A 26,820-nucleotide genomic window follows, 5' to 3' on the forward strand; every position below is an offset into this window, starting at 1 on the left:
TCCATTTTATAAACACGCTATGGAACAAATCTGGGAACAGAATTCAAGGCTTCAGCTGTGAAAGGGGTAGGGCTGGAGGGATTATGCTTTTTGGTGCTGATGAATAAATCTTTTAGGCTAATGCTTCTTGATGTCACATTCCAAAACAGTACCAACTGGTGCTGATAAATGACCTTTTAAAAATGAACAGGAAACAGTTTTTCCAGTTTCTTGTTATAACAATCACAAAAATAAACCAGAAGTCATATGTATATGAATGCTATTAGAAAAAAGAGTCTAAGTCTTTTTTTTCCTCATGATACTGGCAAGTTGAATCATTTTAGAATTAAGGGCTTTAATTTATCTTGTTTTACTTTTTATTTGTTGTATAGATCCCATAAAGTAGGCTTAAACTGGATGGGATTCCAAAGAATCTCAAATTTAAAATTATTTTATAGAGGCTATCAGAAAAGTAATAACTCACTTCGAGCTTTGTTTATGAGAAGAATGATATCTTAAAACTTTCATTCTATTATAGCTTTGTCTGTAACTCATTACTTCTTTTTAATGATTCCTTTTTATATCATTCAGAGAGGAAAGAGTACTCCAGTAAGGCAACAATGAGTAAGCTGATTGTAAGCAGAAGAATGTCTGAAGAACAGGAGAAAGAGAAAACACTTCCTGAATCCAAACCCCTGCAGGAGGAGCAGTCTATCTTAAGAATGAAACGCAGGGCCTGTGGGCTTTCAACCTGCTCTTCTCACACAGCAAAATGCACTCCCCAGTTGGGGGAGGCTGGTGATGAGCCAGGTGACATATAAGTCAAGTTATTTGCCTCTTGCAGCCTGACAACTAAGGAAATCCTTATTGGGCTCCCTCTTAGGTGTGTGTTTTTATGTGTGTGTTTACAAGAAAGCCCAGAGAGTAGACAGTGTTTGTGTGTGTAGAGCAATTGGAACATCCGATGCTTCTGTGCAGTGTCCAAATGCTGTGAGAACAGACTGTGCTCACGGTCCTGGTCGACCTAGGTGCAGATTTTCTGTTCCACGGGAGGAGTGGGAAGGAGACTTCCTGGCGAGGGCTTGGAGGCCTATGCAGCTAATTATCACCAAATTGTGATTTTAAAAGTTTTATTACATAAAAATGAGTTAGTCCCTACAAATCAGTTCACTTTTGTCTTAGAAATGCACTAAAGGAATATTTTGGTTCACATACCTACTTGGAGATACAACAAATTCTCTGATATTGGAAAAGCACAGAGTGTCATGTTTTTATTATTTTAGTGTCATTCTCCATTTATTTATTTATTTAAACATTTTGTTTTTGTTTTCTGGAAGACTGGATATGAGCTAACATCTGTTGCCAATCTTCCTCTTTTTTTTCCCCCTCCCCAAAGCCCCAGCACATAGTTGTATATCCTAGTTGTAGGTCATTCTAGTTCCTCTACATGGGACACTGCCACAGCATGGCTTGAGGAGTCGTGTGTAGGTCTGTGCCCAGGATCTGAACCGGCAAATCTCATGCTGCCAAAGCAAAGCATGCAAACTTAACCACTTGGCCATGGGGCCGGCCCCATCATTTATTTTTTCTAAAGTATAATAATTTAAAAATTAATGTCTTCAATTGGGAACAAGAATGGTATTTTTCACGTATGTATCTTTTACAGCTTTAATGTTATAAACTTCATATATCATAAAATCTATCCATTTAAACCATATAATTCAATGGGTTTTAGTATATTCATAGAGTTGTATAACCATCACCACAATTTAATTTCAGAACATTTTCATCACCCCTAAAAAGAATGAAAAATCCATTAGCAGTCTTACTCCCCCTCCTCAACTCCTGGGCAACTACTAACGTGCTTTCTGTCTCTATAGATCTGCCTATTCTGGACATTTCAGATAAATGAATCATACAATATGTGGCCTTTTGTGACTGGCTTCTTTCACTTAGCATAATGTTCTCAAGGTTCATAATGTTGCAGCATGCAACAGTACTTCATTTTTAAAAACAGATGAATAATATTCCATTGCATGGTTATACCACATTTGTTGGCCCATTCATCCACTGATAGACATGGTTGTTTTTGGCTATTATGAATAATGTTGCTATGAACATTCAGGTGCAAGTTTTTGTGTGGACGTATGTTTTTACTTCTCTTGGTTGTATAGCTACAAGCGGAATTGCTGGTTATCTGGCAACTCTATGTTTAACATTTTGAGGAACTGCTGTACCATTTTCCAAAGCGGCTGTACCATTTTGCATTCCTATCAGCAATGTCTGAGGATTCCAATTTCACCATATCCTCATCAACACTGTTTACTGCTTGTCAAGAGTAGGTATTTAAACACGAGAAATTTCAAGCATAAACTTGAAACTAAAGAAATTCAGGACAACTTGAAATCACAACAGACTATGCCAGACAAGGCATTGCCTCTGTGCCCCAATAATGAACATGATAGCAAAGAACCTACTTCAAACACAACTAATAAACTGGTACTAAGCATAAGATAAAGAACCTTATTTAAAATGTAGGTTTTATTAGTGTGAAGATGTAATTAAGCCTGAACTTTATCACCTCTTCTGGAAGAAATCCAGAGCAACAATTATATAAAACTCTTAGTCACACAATGGCATTTAAAAAGCAATGATGCACGGGGCCGGCCCGGAGGCATAGCCGTTGGGTTCATGCGCTCAGCTTCGGCAGCCTGGGGTTCACTGGTTTGGATCCCAGGTGCAAACCTACACACTGCTCATCAAGCCATGCTATGGTGGCATCCCACATACAAAATAGAGGAAGACTGGCAACATATGTTAGCTCAGGGCCAATCTTCCTCACCAAAAAAAAAAAAAAGAGCAATGATGTAAATATTTCAGGAAAATCACCCCAAATTTTTCCACTGAAAAAGAAAGAAGCTGGTACAAAGACTTCGTTAGGGAAACAATCTTTTCAACAAATGGTTCTGGGAGGACTAGATATCCAAATGCAAAAGAATGAATTTGAACCCTTACCTTCTATATATAAAAATTAACACAAAGTGGATCAAAGATCTAAATGTAAGAACTAAAACTATAAAGCTGTCAGAAGAAAGCAGGTGTAAATCTTCATGACGCTGGATTAGCCAATAGTTTCTTAGATATGACACCTATGGCACAAGTAACCATAGGAAAAAATAGATAAATTGGACTTCATCAATATTAAAAACTTTTGTGCATCAAAGGACACTATCAAAAAGGTGAAAAGACAACACACAGAATGGGAGAAAATATCTGATAATGGTCTAGTATTTAGAATTTATAAAGAACTCTTACAACTCAACAGTAAAAAGATAAGCCAATTAAAAAAGGGGCAAAGGATATGAAGAGACATTTTTTCAAAGATGACATTCAAGTGGACAACAAGCACACAAAGAGACGTTCAATATCATCATTAGGAAAATGCAAATCAAAACCACAAGATAACACTTTATACCCACCGCATGGCTATTAATAATAAAAAACAAAAAATGTTATGTTCACAAATTTGTACATGAATGTTCAGAGAAGTGGTATCGGGATAGTTGAAAGACAGAAACAACCATCAACTGATGAATGAGCAAACAAAATATGGTATATCCATACAATAGAATATATTCTACCATCCAAAAAAGTGAAGTACTAATACATGCTATAACATGATAAACCTTGAGAACATTACACTAAGTGAAAGAAGGCAGGCACAAAAGGACAAATATTGTATGATTCCACTTATATGAGGTGTCTAAAACGGGCAAATTCATAGAGACAGAAAGTACATTAGTGGTTGCCAGGACGTAGGAGGAGGGGAGACGGAAAATGATGCTAATGGTTACAGAATTTCTTCTAGGCATAATGAAAATGTTCTGAAATTAGATAGTGGTGATGACTGAAGAACCTTGTGAATATACTAAAAGCCACTGAATTGTACACTTTAAAATGATAAATTTTGTGGTGTGCGAATTATCTCTCAATTTTATACAAGTTTTCATTAGGAGCAATTTTGGTGAATTAACACTAATACAATTAATAACACAGCTAAGACTTACTGAGCATATGCTATGTGTTTAGCCACTGTTCTAAGCACTTTACATAAATCATCTCATCTAATCCTCAAAATAACCCTATGAGGCTGATACTATTTTTATCCCCACCTTATGGATGAAATAGATTTACAGAAGAGATTAACTGTTTTGAAACAGATTTACAGAAGAGATTACTTGTTCTGGATTATTCAGCTAGTAAAAGGAGGTAGTCTAAAGCCAAAGTTTATGCCTTTGTACAGAATCTAAATTTAAAAATTTCAGAGATGTTACAGGAGGAGAAATTCAAACAGAAGAAGGAAATTTATCCCATAGTTTTGAGTTAATAAGAGAGAGGTGTTCAAAAGAAATGTATGAAAGTGAATTAAAGCCTTAATTGACCCTGAACGTTGCGTGGCCCCTCTCTCATTCTAAAAAGCCAATGCAAAGTACACTTTCTTTTAATTAACAGTAGTAAGAAAGGAACTGAAAAAGATTTCTCCTTGAATGTAATGAAAAAAAAAACCCCAGGACTTCTTTAAAAAAATCAAAGCTAAAATTTCCAGTTAAGGAGAAGCAGAAATTAGTACACCCTAAGAGGCAATCTGCTAGTACATCTATCAGGCAATTTAGCAATATACTTCAAAAGTCTTAAAATGTTTATATTTTATGATAACACTTCTAGAAAATTATCCTATAAAATAACCAGTTAATCAAAGATTCATGGAAAATATCATCATTATAGCATTATTCATAATAATTAAAGTTATAGAAAATGATCTAACAATTAAGTCATGGTATATTAATAAGAGTACTGTGTAGTCATAAAATAATATTTTAGAAAAATATTTATTGACAAGGAATAATCCTCATATACATTAAAGTTAAGTTACAAAACAGTATATATTATATAAAGCATGATGTCAAATTTGTAAAATAATGTGTGTTAATACTAGTTACTTCTGGATGACAGTGACAGAATTACGGTTGACTTTATTTTCTGCTCCATACTTTGTAATATTTCAGGTTCCAAAATGAACAAAGATTTTTGTAATAAAAAGTATTATTTCTGGGTCTGCCCTGTGGTGTAGTGGTTAAGTTCAGCGTGCTCCATTTCAGCAGCCCAGGTTCATGGGTTCAGACCCTGGGCACAGACCTACACCACTCATCAAGCCATGCGGAGGTGGTGACCCACATACAAAATAGAGGAAGACTGGCACAGATGTTAGCTCAGGGCCACCTTGCTCGCCAAAGAAAGGTATTATTTCTTAATTTAAAATTTGTAGCTGCTAATGTTTACCTGATGAGATCTTAATATGGATTTTGTAGATTAATGGCTTTAGACTTCTAATTTTAGTCTTTTAATTGGGAATGTTAATTATAACTAAAGCTGCAGGTTTCCGCACATTCGCTAATTTAATCATCATGACAACATTATGAGGTAGACACTATTATTTTACAGATCTGCAAACAGACAGGAGACGTTAGGTAGCTTCCCCAAGGTCACACAATAGGGCTAAAGTGGGGAAGACAGAATTGATTCCAGGTCTGTTTGACTCCAACATACCACTCTGCCTTGATCACAATGGTACAACACATTCCAAGGTACCTTACATATATTGTTTATTTATTATTTTTTAATTTTTTTTCCATTTGGCAGACATATGAAGCTTTATTATAGCACCAAACTGGAAACAAGCTGTTGTCCGTTAACAGAGAAATGGATAAACAAAACATATTACATCCATACAGGAAAACAGTACCCAGCGATAACAAATTACTCACATAAGCAACATTTATGAATCTCAAAATAATTACGCAACAGGAAGGAAATAAAATTTTTTTTAAAAAAAGCATTTAATGATTCCAATCATATAAAACTCTATAAAATACAAATTTTCCGTGAAAGAAAGTAAACCAATAGTTGCCATGAAGGCAGAGAGAGAGATTAAGGGCACAGGCGACTCTGAGAGGTACAGATATGTCCATTATCATGATTTGGATGGCCTCATGAGTGTACACTTACATCAAAGCAATCACATTGTATGGTTTAAATATGTGCAGCTTATAGCACATCAATTACACCTCAGTAAAGCTTTGTAAAAAACGGTTCAAATGTAAGTCTAGATCTCCTACTTTTTCTCATAACCAGAGGTTTAGAAACCCTGCATCAACTCAATCTCTCTCTTCATGCCTCGAGAAGGGCAGCCCTGCAACAGTGGCAGAAAAAAGTGGCAAGGATGATTTCTATCTGGGTCAGTAGGAAGAGCTGCTGGGTCACAAAAACCACATCCCTGGGCTACAGGATCTCCCTTCTGTCTACTCCCATTTTCTTGTCTATGCAGCAATATCCTTGAGATGACCAGTCCTGAGTGAGGCCAGAAGAAACAAAGCTTTGTTGCTCTGACAACAGCCTCAACAACAGAGAGGGCGTAGGCATATAGAGTGTACTACACATTCATCCTGCGTAGCCACAATCACGGGAACATCTTGTGGATGAACCTTTAGAAGAGGTGCATCCTCTCTCTCCTGTCTCCTTCAGTGCATATTAATCAATCACATCCAGTGTTTCTGGACAACTGGTTTCAGCCTGGCCCCTGTAGCCTTATAACCAGAGACATCAAAAAAACCAAACTTGAGACATGAAGACACACAATTCCTTTGCAGTACCTGGGGTACTGCTTCCCCAATAGTGCTTACATTATGTGACATCCCTGGGAACAGGGAACCAAGATCTACTTCTCATGGAAACACTAGAGGTTGTCATAATAACTATACCCTTCTCCACGTGACCTCTGGGCCCACAAAAATCCTGGCATCCATGACATAAATTAGGACCACAAAGACCTGCAGTCTTTCCTAGGCAGCCTTTGGCAGCAATGCAAGTTAGACCACAACTGGACTTTTTAAGCCATAAGCCGCTGGCATTACCCAGGCTGATCTTGGCCAAAACTGGGTCAGGATCATGCCCTAATTAGTCAATAGAGGAGAGAATCAGACCCCACAGAACATTAATAATGTTCTCCAGGGAATGGGAGAGAAAACAGAGACATTTGCCTTCCCTGAGCACACTGGGGTGAGTGATACACACTGTGTGGAACTTCAGGTGGTAGAGGGAAAATGGTTTCTACCACAGAAACTGGCAGGGAAGAACATGCAACAAGGCTCCTAAAAGCTTCCCACAAACCTGGAACTATGGGGAATCTCCCCACTGTGGATGCTCAGATGTATGAGGTTTCACTTCAGGCAGATGACTCCTCACAAAGACTCTCTAGTTCTGTTACACTGAACAAAGAAATACCACGTTCCCTGCAGGTCAAAGGCCTTTCTCCTGTGTGGACTTCCTGTGGCAAAACAAGGTTTAGACCTTTAGATGAAGGCTTTCCCAAGTTTGCAGCACAAAAGGAAGTGTCGCTGGGTTGTGAAGTTTCACACTGAATCACAACAGGCCATTGGCTAAAGATTTTCCCACAGCTGCTGCATTCATGAGGTTATCTGGTGTGAAGTTTTCTGTGTTGAATGATGTGGGAGCTTTGACTAGTTGATTTCCTACATTCCCCACACTCATAAAGCCTTTCTCCTGTGTGAACTCTCCAGTGCTGGAAGAGGTTGGGCTTTTGGCTACAGGATTCTCACACTCATCACACTTATATGGTCTGGCTCCAGTGTGAATTCTCTGGTGTTGATTGAGAGTGGACCTGTGGCTAAAGGATTTCCCACAGCCACCACGCTCATAAGGCCTCTCTCCAGTGTGAATTCGCAGGTGCTGAACAAGTTTGCATTCGTAGCTGAAGGCTTTTCCACATTCACTGCATTTATAAGGCCTTGCTCCACTGCGAATTTTCTGGTGTTGAATGAGGTTGGAGCTTTGGCTAAATGAATTCCCACACTTGCCACACTTATAAGGCCTGGCTCCAGTGTGCACTCTGGTGTTTAACGAGAGACAGCTGTAACTAAAGGATTTCCTACATTCACCACATTCATAGAGCTTCACTCTAGTGTGAATTTGTAGGTGCTGAACAAGTCTGAAGTTGAGCTGAAGGCTTTTCCATATTCACTGCATTTATAAGGCCTTGCTCCAGCATGAATTCTGTAGTGTTGAATGAGGCTGCAGCTTTGGCTAAAGGATTTCCCACATTCACTGCACTGGTGAGACTTTGTTCCTATAACTCTCTGGCAATTACTAAAGATGGAGCTTTGCTTAAAGGGGTTGTCACAGTCGTAACTTTCTCCAGTGTGAACTTGCTGATGCTGAAAAAGTTTATATTTGGAGCTGGCTGATTTCCCATCTTCACTATACTTGTAATGACTTTTTTCACTATGAAAGGCCTTCCCACACTTGAAACTGCCATGTGGCTTTGCCTCTTTGAGAGTGGCCTGATGCTGGACAAGACTCAACAGGGCCAGGAAGTCCTTCCCAACTTCCCCACAAGTACAGCGCTTCCCTGACACATGGATTTTACAGGTTGTCACAAATGAGGCCTTGTCCATGTCCCTTCCGAATGGCTTCTCATCGGTTTGCTTTTGGCGCTAGTGGAGGTTTGGACTGAACCACTGTTTTCCACCTGCCTCACAGGTGTATGATTTCTGCCCAAGACGTGATCCTTGGTACTCAGCCAGGTACAAAATCTCTCCCCCAACCAGGACACTTTTCTCAAAGGGGTGAGTCTTCTGAATGGGTCGACCTTGCTTTGGAGTCTTGCCCAATGACGTTTGTTCCACAGAAACACACTGCACAGAAAAGGCCTCCTCATCCTCCATTCCGTACCAACAACCAAGCGAGGTCACAAGGGCAAAGTTCTCCAGCATCACATCGTGGCAGAGGCATCTAGGAGTCTCATCAAGCAGACCCTACTCCTCCCAGAGGTAGACAACCACGTCTTCAAAGGACACACTGAGCCGGTTCCCTCTGCGTGGCCGCCACCACTGGCCTCGGGGCAGAGTGGGTGGAGGACCCGGGCGCCGCCTCGCAGGGACCTGGAGGCAGAGTCGCTGCAGCCGGAGCTTCAGGCCCACCTCTGCGCCGCCGGGATGACGACCCCCATAACCTTCTTGGGGCAGATCCAAAGCCCCAGACCCTCTGGGAGGGAAACAGACCTGAGAAGAACCAAAACAACTGACAAGAGGGGGGCGCCAGAAGTCCCGCCCCGTTGCAATGGCACATACGGAAGCACCCCTCTCCTGAGCCTTCACTGGCTCAACGCTGACATGGCTCGGCGCAGGATCCTCTGGGCAATGTAGTCCTCACAGGTCCAAAGACCTCGAAGAAAAGCGCCACATTGGAACCTCCTGGAACAAGGGCAGAGCAGCACCGCAGGGGGCGCTGGGAAATGGTATCCTGGCTCCGGGGGCAGCGGAGGGGCGACGTTCCTTCTTAAAGGGGCCGTGTCCAGATCCCTGCGTGGTTGCCTGCAACAGGATCAGGATGGTGCATGTGACTCCGGAACAAAGTCTATTGCTGAGAATGTACTGGACTCACTGCTTGTATCTGAACTTTTCCTTCAGTAACTTTCTTCTTTGTAAGGAAAGTGTTCCACGTCAGCAGGCTCCATCAGCATGGCCGCCACCATCCGGGCCTGCGCACAGAGGGAGGCCGGGAGCGGGCCGGCGGTTCTCATACTGACCCTAGAACGGATCATCTCCGGCGGCACCGCGGCCGAGCCTCAGACTCACCTTTGTACAACGGGGACAACGACTCCTCTGAGTCCTTCTCGGTCTTGTCACCCAGGCCCCGACCCAGTGGTTAGAACTTCTCTCCGGATGATGAACACAGCCAAGCAGCCAAAATGACCGTCCAGAAGAACCATATATTGTTTAAACATTTCTCAAACTTGTTTGATCAAGACAATCACCTGGGCGGTGCTTGTTACAAAAACAGAAATACAGCCATGCGTCGCTTAATGATGGGAATACGTTCTGAGAAATGCGTTGTGAGATTTCGTTGTGCGAACATCATATCGTGTACTTACACAAGCCTAGACAGTAGTGCCTACCACACACCCAGGCTGCATAGTACTAATCTTATGGGACCACCATTGTCTGTGGTCTGTCGTTGACTAAAACGTCCTTATGTGGCACATGGCTGTATGAGAGAGAGAGGGGGTGGTGGTGATTGTTTCCATGGCCCTATCCCAGACTTTCTGAATCAAAACGATCAAGGAGAGGCAGGGCCAAGACCTGAGATTTTTAACAAGCGCCCTAGGTGAATTTACTATCAAGCAAGTTTGGGAAATTCTGTGTTAGCTCATTTGATTAGAAAGAATGAAATGATACCCAATTTTACACAGCAGGAAACAATCTCAGAGAGATTAGGAGACTAGCCCCAAATCAAATAGCTATAATAGTGGCAAAGATGAGAACTATATATTTTAACTGCAACAATTTTAGAATTTAAAATTCATTTGTGGAATAAAAGACCAAGATAAATCCACAAAGACAGGCTCACCAAGCAACCCTGGCACATGCACTGTAACAAATTCTATGGTCATCCTAATTATAACCCTTGTCAGAGTTTTCAGAGTAAACCGTTAATGCCAATGGGCTAATTTGAATTTGGCTTATTTATTTACTTGCAGCAAAATCTGTGTTGTAAGTATAAGCAAGGGCATGTGCTATACAGAGCTAAGGAACAGTCAAGACCAGCACGCGGCAAAATTGCTGCAGTATCTTTCTATTGGCCTATTCCTCTCTTCCCAGACGCTCCCGACATCTAGTCTATGACCCATTATTGCTTACACTTGGCTATTATTAACAGAGAGTTAAGCTGTGACCTCATTCTTGAGGGGATTTATATTATAAAAGGGCTCCTGAATGTGAGGAAAAAAGACTTTCAAGGAATTAAGCTAAAATCAGAGTCCAACAAGAAGTGGAACAGATATTTTTAGAGAGTAGGGGTAGCAATGTCTTAGTTTTCCCTCAAATAATATTGCCAATAATGATTATGAAGTGTAGCTGCACAAACGGGAGCTACAAATATCTGTTTTCTCTATTTTAGGAAAGAGTTCTTAAGGTAAAAATTCACTATCATCTCAGCCCAGACACTTTTGACTTTCCAAAACTACATAAATCATTAACTTTTGGTTTTCAGTTTTAAACCACTGAAACTTAAAGCTGAGATACAACTAAAAATACTTATTGTGAGGGTCCCCCAATTATGAGAATAATGATATTTATTGTAAAATCTATAAATATAGAAAAGTAAAAAAATTAAAATCACTCATAACTGGAGAATTCAGATATGACAACTGCCAATATTTTTGCATTTTCCCTAATAAGAGTAACAATAATATAAAGTAGCTAAAATTTCAGAGCTTCCCATGAGGCAGGTACCTCAGTGCTTGACTTGTATTATATTACTGAATCTTTACAACACTTTGAGGTAGGTACTATTAGCATTTCCATTTTACTATGAGGAAATCTAGGCTCGAAGAGCTTAAATAACTGTCTGTCCCCGCTCCCCCGCCCACCCCCTCCCCCCAATTGGTGGGGCCAGTATTCAAACACAGTTTATGTCCTACTCTAGGACCTGTACTATATAATAATACCCATTGTTCCTTTCCCCCCTCTTTTATATATGCCAACTCCAACCATCCTTTGATGCCACTGGGCCCCACAATCTATTTAATACCACCATCTTTTCATTATTCCTTGCCTGCTTATGTTGTAACTTCCCACCTGGCTCAGCTTTCATGGACAATGATTATAATCATTTCCTTGCACACACACCAATTCCCTTGCCTCTATTTCACTTTGCCATATGCTCTTGGCTAACTCCATCCCTGGTTAGATCCAACTCTGCCTACTCCATGCCAGCACTTGTGCAGCTGAACAAGGTGAAAAATAACCACAGTCATGTTGATCACTCATTCTAAATTCAGAAGTAATAACCTCAAGTGGGATTTTAATAAGGCTACTGGCAATCATATCACACTTCTCCATCCTCAGCCCTCTTACTGTTTTAGAAGACTATTTCTGCAGACCTCAAATACCTTCCCCCTTTTCACTCTCAGCTGATTACCTGGCTTCTTAATTCACTGAGGAAAATAGATAACTTCTACAAGCTCCCACCAGGTAGTGTGCCTTTTCTTGTGCTACTGTGGAGGAACTCTCTGTGCTCCTATGTAAAGCTAAGCTTCCTGTGTTCTTAGACTCTTGTACTTTGTCCTAGAAATTTTTCCCTCTCCTTGCTGCACTGTCAAGTTTTCCTCTCTCATCTGCCAACACATGTACTAGTGTTTCTCCCATCTTAATAAAAATCCTCTCTTGATCTCACTTCCACTTCCATCTACTGCTTCATCTCTCTCCTTCCCTTTATGGCAAACTCCTCAGTGTATATTTTTGTTTCTTCCATTTTCTCTTTTCCCATTTTCAGTGAAACCTATTCTAGCTAGGCTTTCACTTTCATACCACTCCACCAAAACTGTTCTTATAAAGGTCACCGATAACCCTCAGGTTGCCAAATCCAACAGTCAATTCCTAGTCCTCATCTTACTTGATGCCTCATCAGCATTCTTCATGGTCAATTCTTCCCTCCTCTTAAAACACTTCTTCTACTTGTATTTCACAACATGCTACTTTCCTTCTATCCTTTTTAGCTGCTCCTACTCACTTTCTTTTACTGGTTTCCTTCATCTCTCCAACTTCGAAATGCTGGAATACCTCAGGGCTCATCCCTTTGACTTCTTATCCAAACTCACTTTCGCAATCTCATAAAATCTCTTAGCTTTAAACAGCACTAATCTACTTAAGACACTTAAATTTACATTTCCAGTTCAATTCTCTTCCCTACTTGTTTGTGTATCTAACTGCTCACTCAGTATCTCCTTTGGGAATCTAAGAGAAACTCTTGTTCATAAATACCTACTATGTGCCAAGTACTTCTTATTCTGGGCATTTGGTTTATGTCACTGAGCACAAGAGACAAAAATCCCTGTTGTCACAGAACAAGTATTCTAGGGGGAGAGGACAAAAAATAAACAATAAACTTCAAAAATAAGTAAATTACATATAGGATATTGGAGTGTGACAAGTGCTATAGAAAAAAACTGAACAAGGTAAGAGGAATTGAAAAGGCAGCTAAATGGAATGAGACGGGGGCATGTGTGGTGTGAAGATTGCATTTCTTCATTGAGAAGGTGACATTTAAGCAAAAACGGAAGGGATTAGCCAAGGATACGTCTGGACATTGTTTTTCAGACAAAGTGAACATCCAGGGCAAAGGCTCTAGAGTGGGAGAATGTCTGTTGTATCTGAGGGAAAGCAAGGAGGCCAGTGTGGCTGGAATGGAGTGAGCTAAGAAGAGAGTAACACGTGTTTAGGTTAGAGAGGTGATAGTGGTGGGCAGATAATTTTATACTTTATAAAACACTTGAATGTTAAATTTCTTTAAATCAGCTTCAAGTATCTATCTAATTTGGATTTATGAAAAACAGAGTGGCAGTAGATAGCATCTTTATGAAAAGAGCCTTTGGAGAGAGGGTTAGAAATTTATGTTGTGGCTCTTGAGGAGTTGGACAGTCCCCTCCCTGCAATTTGTGCTGACTTTGTAGCAGTCTTTCCTATATTTTCTTGGCAATGTCTACAAATGAGATGGAAAAAAAACCCCACAATCTTGGTGTATCTTTCACCCACTTCGGTGCATCTTGCCTTGGTTTGGTCAGCTAAATAAAAATGTAGCTCTGTATGACTAAATGAATTGAAATAGAGTGTCCTTAACAAAATTTACTAAGCTAGAAAGACATTGTATATCCCTCTATATATGCTATTATAATAGCATTTGTTCTAAGGTAAAGTTGCACACATTATATAACAATAAAGCAATACATTTAAGCATGTTGGCCATTAAGGCAAAAAGGAAAATTATGCTTGACCAAAAAATTTTTGTTTTCTAATGTAATACAGTTTTCTAAAAATATGAAGACATATTATGGTACTTCTAAACACATGTTCAGCAAACTTTTAATTCTGAAGATGCCAAAATTAACTGACTAAAATTACAACGTAGAAGGAACACAACAAACATCATATTCTACTAAAACAAGCAGCATGCTAAAATTATGATAAGAAAAATTCATAAGAAATTTAACTTCTTTTAATAATGTTTCTCCAAGTAAAATTTAAGTGTTTTTCTCATGACAATGATATAGTGTTGTTTTCTTATATATATAGTTTTATCATGGAAGAGCTTGTTTTTAAGTTGTGATGTGTGACTGAAGCAAAGTACTATCCATAGGCTAGAAGGAGGCACAAGTCAGAGCAAGAAGGGCTCTGAATATTAAACTAAAAGTTATGGGACCCACCAAATAATTTTAAGGAGAGTAAAAGGATCAAACTGTTGGTATGAAAAAAAAAAAGAGGTCTAGACTGAAAAGAGAGGAGGCTACTGCAATAATCCAGGGGAGAAATGCTGAGAGCCCAAACTAAGGCAAAGGAAATAAGACCAGAGAACGGTAAATGGAAGAGAAATTAAGGAGGCAGAACAAGCAGTCTTGGTGATGGATTGGATAAAAAGATGAGAGAGCTGGAGATGTCTGAAAACTCCCAACAGACTGAGTGACTTAGGAAAGTGAGGAGGGTTGTGTCATCATAGAGAAAGAGAACACAGGAAAAGAAAAGATTGGATGGGAAAGATGATGAATGCAGTTTAGACATGCTGAGTTTCAGATGCCTGTGGGGATAATACAAAAGTGTTAAGTGTCGAGTAGATAGCAAGATATGTACTTCTAGTGGCCAGCAGAGAATTTGAGGCTAAAGAGAAAAATATCTAAAGAAACACAACCACTTAAGCAGTTGAAATCATAAGTGCCAATACAATCATTCAGGGATTATGTATAAGGCAAGAAGAGCTGAAAAGGGCACTGACATCTAAGGGTCAATAGGAAGAAGAGAAACCACAAAAGAAACTGAGAAGGAATGAATACAGTAGTTAGAACAATACCAGGAAATTTGTGTCACAGAAACCCAGGGAGAAAAGTGTTTCATGGAGGGAGTAGTTCACAGTGGTAAATGCTCCTAAAAGGTGAATTAAGTAGGCAGAAAAAGCAGCCATTGGTCTTGGCAATTTGGAAGTCACTGATAATAATAAAAAGAGAATATTCAGTAGATAGGTGAGAGAGGAAGCAAGACTGATGCACCAAAGAATAAGTGGGATGTAAAGGAAGGAGTATGAATGGCTGAAATCCGGCTGGTAAGAGAACAGCTAGAGAGAAGTGAGATTATGCTAGGGACTTTTCAAGATGCTAAAGACAGGAGACTATTTCGAAGTTTCAAAGAATGAGACAGTAAAGATAAAAAGAATGATGGAACTAGAGGAGGTGGTAGGGAGATTAGTCTTAGTAGGGTGAGGAGCACCACTGGGAGAAAGTTAATTAGGGATTTGTAAAATGCTTTGGAGAATCTAGGTGAAGTTGAAGAACATAAATTAAGCGGCTCCAATCATGTGATTTTCTCCAACTGTTCATAGCAGGCTGGGTTTAATAAGAAGGACAAAGGAGAAAGATAATCGAAAGCAAAATGATAAACCACACAGGACGGGGAAGGAAGAAGATCCAGAAGGAGCTAAGAGTTTCAGAATAATGGAATAATGGGAATTAGAAGCTTTTATGAGGTCAAGAACAGGTGTGTTGGGTATTAGAAAGTCGGGGGATAATTAATAAGTTGTTGCCAGAGAGTGAGATTCTGTAATTTGAGATTTCAGAACTGGTGCAATTCCAGGTAATGGACGTGGGATGTAAACAGGTAAGAATGGTCGCTGGAACTGAGGAGAACTAAAGAACGGTAAGGCTAAAGAAATTTAGTAGAGAATACCACCATAACTTGGAATTCAGTAGAAAACAACATAAACAAGGGAAAATGGTGTTTTAGCTAGATAACCTAATTCTCAATGGAGCATGTTTTTATTGTTTTTAGAGTATGCAATGGGTTAAGAATGACACTGATCTTCCCCAAACCTAGCATAGAATGAAGAACGAGCAGCCAGCATCCAGTTGAAAGAGGCATGTGGAGATGGTTTAAATAAGCTCCATCAATTACTATTAATAAAGTGCATTATTTGCAAAAAATCCAGAAAAATTAATACCAGGTAATAATGAATTTAGGATCTAATAAATCTCCGATTGTTTTCTTTCTTTCTGTTTATACATGAAGATCATGGGTCATTGGGTTGGCTCTGTTTTTCCTTGTTTTGCTGTTCACCGTGATCCGTAGGAATGCAATCAAGATTCTTCTTCTTCTTATCCATGATGAAAAATGAAGATGAAGTATATCATGTGCATAAAGGATGCATTATTTGGTCTGCAATATTAGTGAATTCTTGATTTAGCTAAATGCTTTCTGATACAGTTTAATTGCATTCCAATGAATAATAAAAGTGGAAGCATTATAAGAACCTAAATTGGTTAAATCAAGGGTCGCATAAGAACAATAATAATGAAACAAAGAAAAAAAGCCACATAAACTTTTAACTTGATTAGAAAAATAGCACAGACCTATGGCTAAAATAAGGTAAGGCAAAAGTTAGATTCAACTGAAAGAACACAAAAGGGAAATTCTTTAATGACATTAAGCATAAGAGTAAATAGTTGATCTTATAGGAGGAAGAGAATACAAATGTTTAATGAAAGAAAGTCAAAGGAGAGAACCACTGAGATAGGTGAAGAGAAACCGACATTAATACACATTATTTACAAGTATATGACATGTTAATACTTTGAAGATGCTGATCAAGTTTTTACAACCCCTACTTGAAATCCTAATCTGAAAAAAATGAGCATAAATTATAGGACACAGCATAGACATTTCTGATAACCAAGAGGTGTTTGGCTAAAAAGTACTTCTAAAGAATTCTTTCATTATCCTTTGTTTTTTTGTATACTATCATCATCTGTTTTGTACCTTTTAGAACAAAACCTTTAGAAAAAACAATCTATACCTGCCATTTTCATTTCCTCTTACTTTTCTCTTTAACTGCGACTGCTCTCTCAAACCTGATTTACCAAAGTTCCTAATGACTCATGCTCTCCAACAGCCTCTTCCCAGTTGTCTCCTACTAGACCATTCTAGAACACCCACACTACTGACCAAACATTTCCTGACTTCCATGATACTGCATTCTCATCCTTGGTCAATGGTCTTATTTAAAAAAATCTCTGTAACTAGCTATTCTTGCTTCACTTATCTTTTAAATGTACATTTAAGAAGTGTTTTTAACTTTTTCTTGTTTATACAAATACTGCAGATGAATTAGAAAATTAAAAGAACAAAAAGAAACTATAAAAACTGCTAATTCCAAAAGCCAAGCGTAAATTATTAGTAATTTGGCAAAGATCCATGCAGACTGTATTTTATTATAGTTATATGTAAATAAGAAAAAAATGGGCTGTATTCTTTATATACTTTTTAAAAACCTGCCTAAATGACAGAATTGAAGGGAAAAAAGTTCTACAATAATAGTTAGAGTTCAATACTCCTCTTTCAACAATGGATAGAACAACTACAGAGAAGGTCAATAAGAAACTGGAACACCTGAACAACACTATAAACTAATTAGACCTAACAGACACACAGAACTCTTCACCTAAGAATATCAGCATATACATTCTTCTCAAGTGCACATGGAATGTTCTAGGACAACCACAGAATAATTAAAAAAACAAGTCAATAAATTTAAAGATTGAAATCGCACAAAGTGTTTTTTTCTAACAGTGGAATGAAACTAGAAATAGAAAAAACTGGAAAATTCACAAATATGTGGAAATTAAACATACTCTTAAATAGGTCAAAGAAGCAATCACAAGGGAAATTAGAAAACACTTCGAGAAGAATGGAAATGAAATCACAACATACTAAAACTTATGGGACACAGGAAAAGCACTGCTAACAGGGAAATTTATTGCTGTAAAAATGTACATTAAAAAAGAGGAAACATCTCAAATCAAGAGCCTAATTGTACACATTAAGGTGCCAGAAAAAGAAAAGTAAACTAAACTGAAAGCTGGCATACGAGAGGAAATAATACAGATTAGAGTGGAGACAAAATGGAGAATACAATAACAACAGAGGGGCTGGCTCCGTGGCTGAGTGGTTAAGTTCGCGCACTCCGCTGCGGGGGCCCAGGGTTCGGATCCTGGGCACGGACATGGCACTGCTCGTCAGGCCACGTTGAGGTGGCATCCCACATCCCACAACTAGAAGGACCTGCAACTAGGATATACAACTGTGTGCAGGGGGGGTTTGGGGAGATAAAGCAGAAAAAAAAAAAAAAGAAAAAAAAAGATTGGCATCAGTTGTTAGCTCAGGTGCCAATCCTTAAAAAAAAAAAAAAGATTGGCAACAGTTGTTAGCCCAGGTGCCAATCTTAAAAAAAAAAAAAAGAATAACAATAGAGAAAATCAATGAAACCAGAAGTTGGTTCTTTGGAAAGATCAACAAAATTGATAAAACTTCAGCTAGTTTGACTGTAAAAAAAAAAAAAAAAAAAAAAGAGAAGACTTAAATTACTAAAACCAGAAATGAAACGGTGACATTACCACTGATTTTACAGAAATAAAAAGGATTCTAAGAGAATACAATGGACAACTGTATGCCAACAAATTGGATAACCTAGATTAAATGGACAACTAGAAACAAACAAATTAACAAAATGAACTCAAGAAGAAGTAGAAAACTTGAATAAGCCCAAACAAGTATGGAGATTGAATCAGTAGTCAAAAAGCTGTCCAACAAAGAAAAGTCCAGGACCAGATGGCCTCATTGGTGAATTCTACCAAACATTTAAAGAAGAATTAACACCGGTCCTCCTCAAACTCTTCCAAAAATTGAAGAGAAGGGAATATGTCTGAACTTATCCTAAGAGACCAGCATTACCCTGATAACAAAGCCAGAAAAAGACATTACAAGAAAACCATAGGCCAAAATTCCTTACCAATAACAGTGTAAAAATTCTCAACAAAATACTAGCAATCAGAATTCACCAGCACACTAAAAGGATTACACACCATGACAAAATGGGATTTATCTTTGGAATGCAAGAGTGGTTCAAGATGTGAAAATAAATCAATGCAATATACCACATTAAGAGAAAGAGAAAAAACCCCTACATGATCATCTCAATGGATAAGAAGCATCTGATAAAATCCAACACCCTTTCATGACAAAAAATTCAATAAACTAGGAATAGAAGGGACCTTCCTTAATATTATAAAGGGTAAAAATGTAAAATGAGAGCTAACATTATACTCAATGATGAAGACTGAAAACTTTAACAGTAAGATTAGGAACATGAAAAAGATGCCTGCTTTTGCCATTTCAATTCAACATGTGATGAAAAGTTCTAGCCAGAGCAATTAGGCAAGAAAAAGAAATAAAAAGCACCCAGATAGAAAAGAAATAAGTACAATTATTTCTATTTGTAGAAGATATGATTTTATGTGTAGAAAGTCTTAAGAAATTCACAAAAAACTGTTAAAGCTAATAAATGAATTTATCAAAGTTTCAGAATACAAAATCAACACACAAAAATCAGTTGTATTTCTATACAATAGCAATGAATCATCCCAAAAGGAAATTAAGAAAACCATTCCACTTGCAATAGCATCAATAAGAAAAAAATACTTAGGAATAAATTTAACCAAGAAGGTGTAAAATTTGTACACTGAAAACTACAAAACATTGCTGAAAGAAATTAAAGAAGATTTAAATAAATGGAAAGACATCTTGTATTAATGGATTGGAACACAGTATCATTAAGATGACAATACTACCAAAAGCAATCTATGAATTCAATGCAATCCCTATTACAATTCTGATGGTGATTTCTGTAGAAATAGAAAAACCTATTCCAAAATTCATATGGAATTCAAGAGTCCCCAAATAGCCAAAAGAATCTTGAAAAAGAAGAACTAAGTAGGAGGACGCATACTTTCTGATTTCAAAACTAAATAGCAAGCTACAGTAATCAAGACTATGTGGCACTGGCAAAGGACAGGCATACAGATCAAGAGAATAGAAGAGAGAGTCCTATAAACCTATACATTTATACTCAAATGAATTTCGAAAAGGATGCCAAGAGAATTCAATGGGGAAAGAATAGTCTTTTCAACAATGGCAATGGGACAACTGGAGAGCCACATGCAAAAGGATGAAGTTGCAACCTTTTACCTTACACCATTTACAACAATTAACTCAAAATGGATCAAAGACCTAAACTTAATAGCTAAAGCCATAAAACTCTTAGAAGAAAACAGGGGCAAATTTTCCTGACTTTGGATTTGAAAATGGTTTCTCATCTATGACACCAAAAACACAGGCAACAACAAAAAAACCCCAGATAAATCTGACTTCATCAAAATCAAAAACTTTTGTGCAAAGGACACTATGAAGAGAGTGAAAAGACAATACCCTAGAATGAGAGAAAACTGTAATTTGCCCATTTCAGCTAAGTTATCTAATTTATTGGCATACAATTGTTCATTGTATTCCTTTATAATCCTGTTGAGTTCTTTAAGGTTGGTAGTAATGATTCCTTTCACTTTTTTTTCTAATAATTTGAGTTTTCTCTCACTTTTTTTTTTCTTGGTCAATTTAACTAAAGTTTTTTCAATTTTTGACATCTCTTTTCTTTCTTTCTTTATTGAGGTAATATTGGTTTATAAGAGTATATAAATTTCAGATGTACATCATTGTATTCCAATTTTTGTGTAGACAACATCTTGTTCACCAAGCAAAGACTAATTACCATCTATCACCATAAACATATGCCCTATAACCCCTTTTGTCCTCCTCCCTACCCTCTTCCCGTCTGGTAATCACCAATCTAATCTCAGTATCCATGTGTGTGTTTGTTGTAGTTGTTTTTTTTTTATCTTTTACTTATGAGTGAAACCATATGGTACCTGACTTTCTCCATCTGACTTATTTTGCTTAGCATAATACCCTCAAGGTCTACCAATGTTGTCGCAGTGGCAACATTTCCTCTTTTTTTCTGGCGGAGTAGTATTCCATTGTATATATATACACCGTCGTCTTTATCCATTAATCCACTGATGGACACTTAGGTTGTTTCCAAGTCTTGGCCATTGTGAAAAATGCTGCAATGAACATGGGGTCCACACACCTTTACACATTTTTTTTGTGTGTTCTTTAGATAAATACCCAGAAGTGGAATAAGTGGATCATATGGTAGCTCTATTCTTAAATTTTTGAGGAGTCTCCATACTGTTTCCATAGTGGCTGCATCAGTTTACATTTCCACAAGCACTGTATGAGAGTTCCCTTTTCCCCACATCCTCTCCAACATTTACTATTTCTTGTCTTGTTAACAGAAGCCATTCTGACAGGTGTGAGGTGATATATCATTGTAGTTTTCATTTGCATTTCCCTAATAATTAGTGATGTTGCACATCTTTTCATGTGCCTATTTGCCATCTATATATCTTCTTTGAAAAAATGTCTCTTCAGATGTCATGCCCACTTTTTAATTGGGTTGTTTGCTTCTTTGTTGTTGAGACGTATGAGTTCTTTATATATTTTGGGTATTAATCCCTTATCACATATGTAGTTTACAAATATCTTCTCCCAATTGTTAGGCTGTCTTTTCATTTTGTTGATGGTTTCCTTTGCTGTGTGGAAGCTTTTTAGCTCAGTGTAGTCCCATTTGTTTATTTTTTCTTTTGTTTCCCTTGCCTGGTGAGACATGATATTTGAAAAGATGCTGCCAAGACCGATGTTGAAGAGCATACCCTCTATGCTTTTTTCTAGAAGTTTTATAGTTTCAGGCCTTACATTCAAGTCTTTAATCCATTTTGCATTAATTTTTGTGTACGGTGTAAGATAACAGTCTACTTTCATCCTTTTGCACATGGCTGTCTAGCTTTCCCAACACCATTTATTGAACAGACTTTCCTTTCTCCATTGTATGTTCTTGGCTCCCTTGTCGAACATTAGCTGTCCATAGGTGTGTGAGTTTATTTCTGGTCTCTTGATTCTGTGCCATTGATCTGTGTGTCTATTTTTGTGCCAGTACCATGCTGTTTTGACTACTATAGCTTTGTAGTATATTTTGAAATCAGGGAGTGTGATACCTCTAGCTTTGTTCTTTTTGATTAGGATTGCTTTTGCTACTCGGAGTCTTTGGTTGTTCCATATAAATGTTAGGATTCAATGTTCTATTTTTGTGAAAAATGTAGTTGGGACTTTGATAGGGACTGCACTGAATCTGTAGATTGCTTTAGGAAGTATGGACATTTTAACTATGTTAATTCTTCCAATCCAGGAGCATAGAATATCATTCCATTTCTTTGTGTCTTCTTCAATTTCTTTCAACAACATTTTAATAGTTTTCGGTATCCAGGTTTTACACCACTTCGGTTAAATTTATTCCTAGGTATTTTATTCTTTTTGTTGCAATTGTAAATGGGACTGTATTCTTAATTTCTCTTTCTGCTATTTCGTTGTTAGTGTACAGAAACACAACTGATTTTTGTATGTTGATTTTGTATCCTGTAACTTTACTCTATTCATTTATTAGTTCTAATTATTTTTTGGTGGAGTTTTTAGGGTTTTCTAAATATAAAATTGTGTCATCTGCAAATGATGACAGTTTTACTTCTTCCTTTCCAATTTGAATATCTTTTATTTCTTTTTCTTGCCTAACTGCTCTGGCTAGGACTTCCAGCACTATGTTGAATAAGACTGGTGAAGTGGGCATCCTTGTCCTAATCCTGTTATCAGAGGGATAGCTTTTAGTTTTCCACCATTGAATATGATGCTAGTTGGTGGTGTGTCACAAATGGCCTTTATTATGTTGAGGTACTTTCCTTCTATACCCATTTTCTTCAGAATTTTTATCATAAATGGATGCTGCATCTTGTCAATGGTTTCACTGCATCTATTGAGATGATCACGTGATTTTTATTCTTCATTTTGTTAATGTGGTGTATCACATTGATTGATTTGTGGATGTTGAACCATCCCTGCATCCCTGGAATAAATCCCACTTGATCATGGTGTATGATCTCTTTAATGTTTTGTTTGATTTGCCAGTATTTTGTTGAAGATTTCTGCATCTATGCTCATCAGTGATATCAGCCTATGATTTTCTTTTTTTGTGTTGTCCTTGTCTGGTTTCGGTACCAGGGTAATATTGGCCTCATGGAATGAGTTAGGAAGCTTCCCTGCCTCCTAAATTTTTTGGAAGACCTTGAGAAGGACAGGTATTAAGTCTTCTTTAATTTTCGGTAGAATTCACCAGGGAAGCCATCTGGTCTGGGACTTCCATTTTTTGGAAGGTTTCTGATTACTGTTTCGATCTCCATACTGGAGATTGTTGATTTGGTTTTGGAAAGTTCATGATTCTAAGAATTTATCCATTTCTTCTAGATTATCCAATTTGTTGCCATACAGCTTTTTGTAGTATTCTCTTATAATCCTTTGTATTTTTGAGGTGTCCATTGTAATTTCTCCTCTTTCATTTCTGATTTTATTTGATCTTTCTCCCTTTTTTCTTAGTAAGTGTAGCTAAAGGTTTGTCAATTTTGTCTGTCTTTTCAAAGAACCAGCTCCTAGTTTGACTTTTTCTCGTTTTTTTAGTCTCTATTTCTTTTGTTTCTGCTCTGATTTTTATTATTTCCTTCCTTCTACTGATTTTGGGCTTGGTCTGTTCTTCTTCTTTTAGTGGTTTCCGTAAAGTTTGCAATATACATTTACAAGTAACCTAAGTTCACTTTCAAATGACACCATCCCGCTTCATGGGTAGTGCAAGTAACTTAAGAGTATTCCCAATTCCTCCAACCTGTTCCTTTTAACATTGCTATCATGCATTATTTCACTTATCTATAAGCTATGATCATCCAGTATGTTATTGCTATTATTATTTTTATTATTTTGAATAAACTGTTATGTTACATCTGTTAAGAATTAAGAAAAATAAGTGATTTTATCTTCATTTATTCCATTTCCAACTTTTACTTTCTTCATGTAGATGTGAGTTTTTGATCTGTATCATTTTCCTTCTCTCAGAAGAACTTAACATTTCTTGGAAAGCAGGTGTACTGATGGCAAATTCCCTTAGTTTTTGTTTGTCTGAGAAATTCTTTATTCCTCCTTCACTTTTAAAGGATAATTTCACTGGATACAGAATTATAGATTGGTGAATTTTTTCTCAAAATTTTAAATATTTTACCCTTCTCTCCTCAAGATTGCATGGTTTCTAAAGAGAAGTATAATGTAATTCTTATCCTTGTTTCTCTATAGGTAAGGTTTTTTTAATGTTGTTTTGTTAAATTGAGATATAATTGACATACAACATTATTATAGGTAAGATTTTTTTTCCTCCTCTGGCTTCGTTCAAGATTGTCTTTGATTTTCTGCAGTTTAAATATGATATATCTAGGTGTAGACTTTTTGGTATTTATTCTGCTTGGAATTCTCTGAGCTTTCTGAATCAGTGGTTTGGTGTTGATAATTTTGGGAAATTCTGAGCCATTGGTACTGTAAATACTTCTTCTGTTCTTTCTTCTCCTTCTCATAGTGGCATTATGTCCCTGGTACTCTTTTTGAATTGTCCCACAGTTTTGGATATTGTGGTTTTTTCCAGTCTCTTTTCTTTTTAGTTTGGGAAGTTTCCATTAACATATCTTCAATCTCACTGCTATTTCCTTGGCCCAGGACATTACTCTGATGAGTCTATCAAAGGCATTCTTCATTTCTGTTACACTGTTTTTTATTTACAGCATTTCCTTTTGACTCTAAGAGTCTCCCTATCTCTGCCTACATTACTCATCTGCTATTATACGTTGTGCACAATTTCTGTTAGAGCCCTTAGTATATAAATCAGTTACTTTAAATTTTCGGTCTGATAAGTGCAAAATCTTTGCTGTATTTGAATCTGGTTCTGATGCTTGCTTTGTCTCTTCACTGTGCTTTTTGCCTTTTAGTATGCCATTTGATTTTTTTTGCTGAGAGCCAGATATGATGTACTGAGTAAATGCTACTGAGGTAGACAGGTCTTTAGTGTGAGGTCCTATGTTCATCTGGCTAGCATCAAGCTACATTTACTGCATGCTGTAGTTGTAGGTGTCAGGGGCTAAAATTCCTCTGGTGTCCTTGTTTTTGTCTTCTGTTTTGTTTTCATTTCCCTAGAAACTTCTTACATAAGGTCTGAAAGCTGCAGTTCTTTCAGCTATATTCCCCTGTTATACAGGAGCCCTACTGATGTGTGGTGAGCTGTGGGGAGAGGGGAAGTATTCTATAATCTTATGATTAGGTCTCAGCCTGTTAGTGAGCCTGTCTCCCTGGGTTGTGATCTTCACAAGTACTTTTAGTTTTTTGGGTTTTCTTGTTTTTCCCTCTTAAGTGAGACCGAAAGGCTAGAGGTGGCTGAAGTTGGGTATTTCCATTCCTCCAGGTTGGTTAGACTGTGGTAAAACACCAATGGGTTAGACTTTGGTAAAATAGTTTCCTTTCTCAGCAAGCCTTTGTTAAGGAGAACAGAATGCTCTAGAAGTATTTCAAAATGGTTGCTTTTCTCCTGCCCCTGAGGGAAGAAGGAGAGAATTTTTCTGATCTTCACTGTGAGAACTTGGTGGGGCTCCTCCAGGTAAAATTCATAAAACTATATGGGCCCCTCACGGCTGGGTCTTCACAAGTTTTTCTCTCTCAAGTCAGTTTGTGTTCAGATTCTAAGAATTAGCCAATTACTCTTTAAATATTTCTACCAGATGCTGGCTCCAGTGGTGGTATCTGGGCACCAGTGGTGATTTCTGGACAGTTTCCGCTCCAAGGAGGCTCTACTTCTCCGCATCTGCCTGTCTCCAGTACAGCCTGTGTGCCCTGTGGTCTCAATTCACTGATGGAGCTAAGAAAAGCTGCTGACTTTTAGTTCTTCAGCTTTTTTCTTGCCACGAGGATGGGAGTAACAATGTCCAAGTTCTTTACATGTTGAAGAGGCTAAACCACTTTAAAAAAAAATCTTTTAGTATTTCCCCATGATCTACTTAGACAAATTTTCGAGGAGTGAACTTATTGCATTCAAAGTGAGTAAATATTTTTAAGGTTTTTGATGCATTCTGCCAAGCTTTCCTCCAAAGAAGCTGTACCAAAACAATTTAAATATATTTTACCACCTTATTTTCTTGCTTGTAAACCTTCATTGCTTCCTCATTCATTCAAGATGAAGTCCACCCATTGCCACCAAATGTCTCTAGTGGTTGCATAGGGTCACTGAAATCCTCTGTACAATCTGGCCCTTATTTGTTTTTCAATTTGATCTCTCACTATTCCCCAATGCAATCCTTTGGTTCTAGTGATTGGTGAACTTACTGTCCCTAGAACACGCCATTATCATTCATTTTGTTTTTGTTCAAGTCGTCCCTTAATATTAATAATGCCTTCCCAAGACTTCTCAGTCTTTTTCAACTCAATCTACACTTCTTACTGCTCATCTTGCCCTAGCCCATTTCACCCATTTCATATACATTCATGCACTGCATAATGACGTTTCTGTAAACAACAGCCTGTGTATATGATGGTGGTCCCATAAGATTAGTACCATAAAGAGTAGGTGTGTAGTACACTATACTATGTAGGTTTAAGTACAATCTATGATGTTCACACAATGATGAAATTGCCTAACACATTTCTCAGAACACATCCCTGTCGTTAAGCAATGCATGACGATATAGCTAATGATAAGACAGTACTTCCAGCACACTTTGAAAGGTATCAGGAAGCCAAGAAGTTTTCATAGAACACTTCTGCAAAATAGGGCACAGAGGATGGGACTGTATCTAGTTTATTCAAAGTAAAA

The 26,820-nt window shown here is 37.7% G+C and overlaps 1 protein-coding gene across 1 annotated transcript in view; it reads right to left on the reverse strand.

The window, feature by feature from the left end:
- Positions 1-26,820, reverse strand: part of MICU2 (mitochondrial calcium uptake 2) — a 134,628-nt gene that overhangs the window by 79,369 nt on the left and 28,439 nt on the right. The window lies entirely within an intron of this gene.

The sequence above is a fragment of the Equus przewalskii genome, chromosome 16 (assembly GCF_037783145.1).
Source record: "Equus przewalskii isolate Varuska chromosome 16, EquPr2, whole genome shotgun sequence".
Lineage (NCBI taxonomy): Eukaryota > Metazoa > Chordata > Mammalia > Perissodactyla > Equidae > Equus > Equus przewalskii.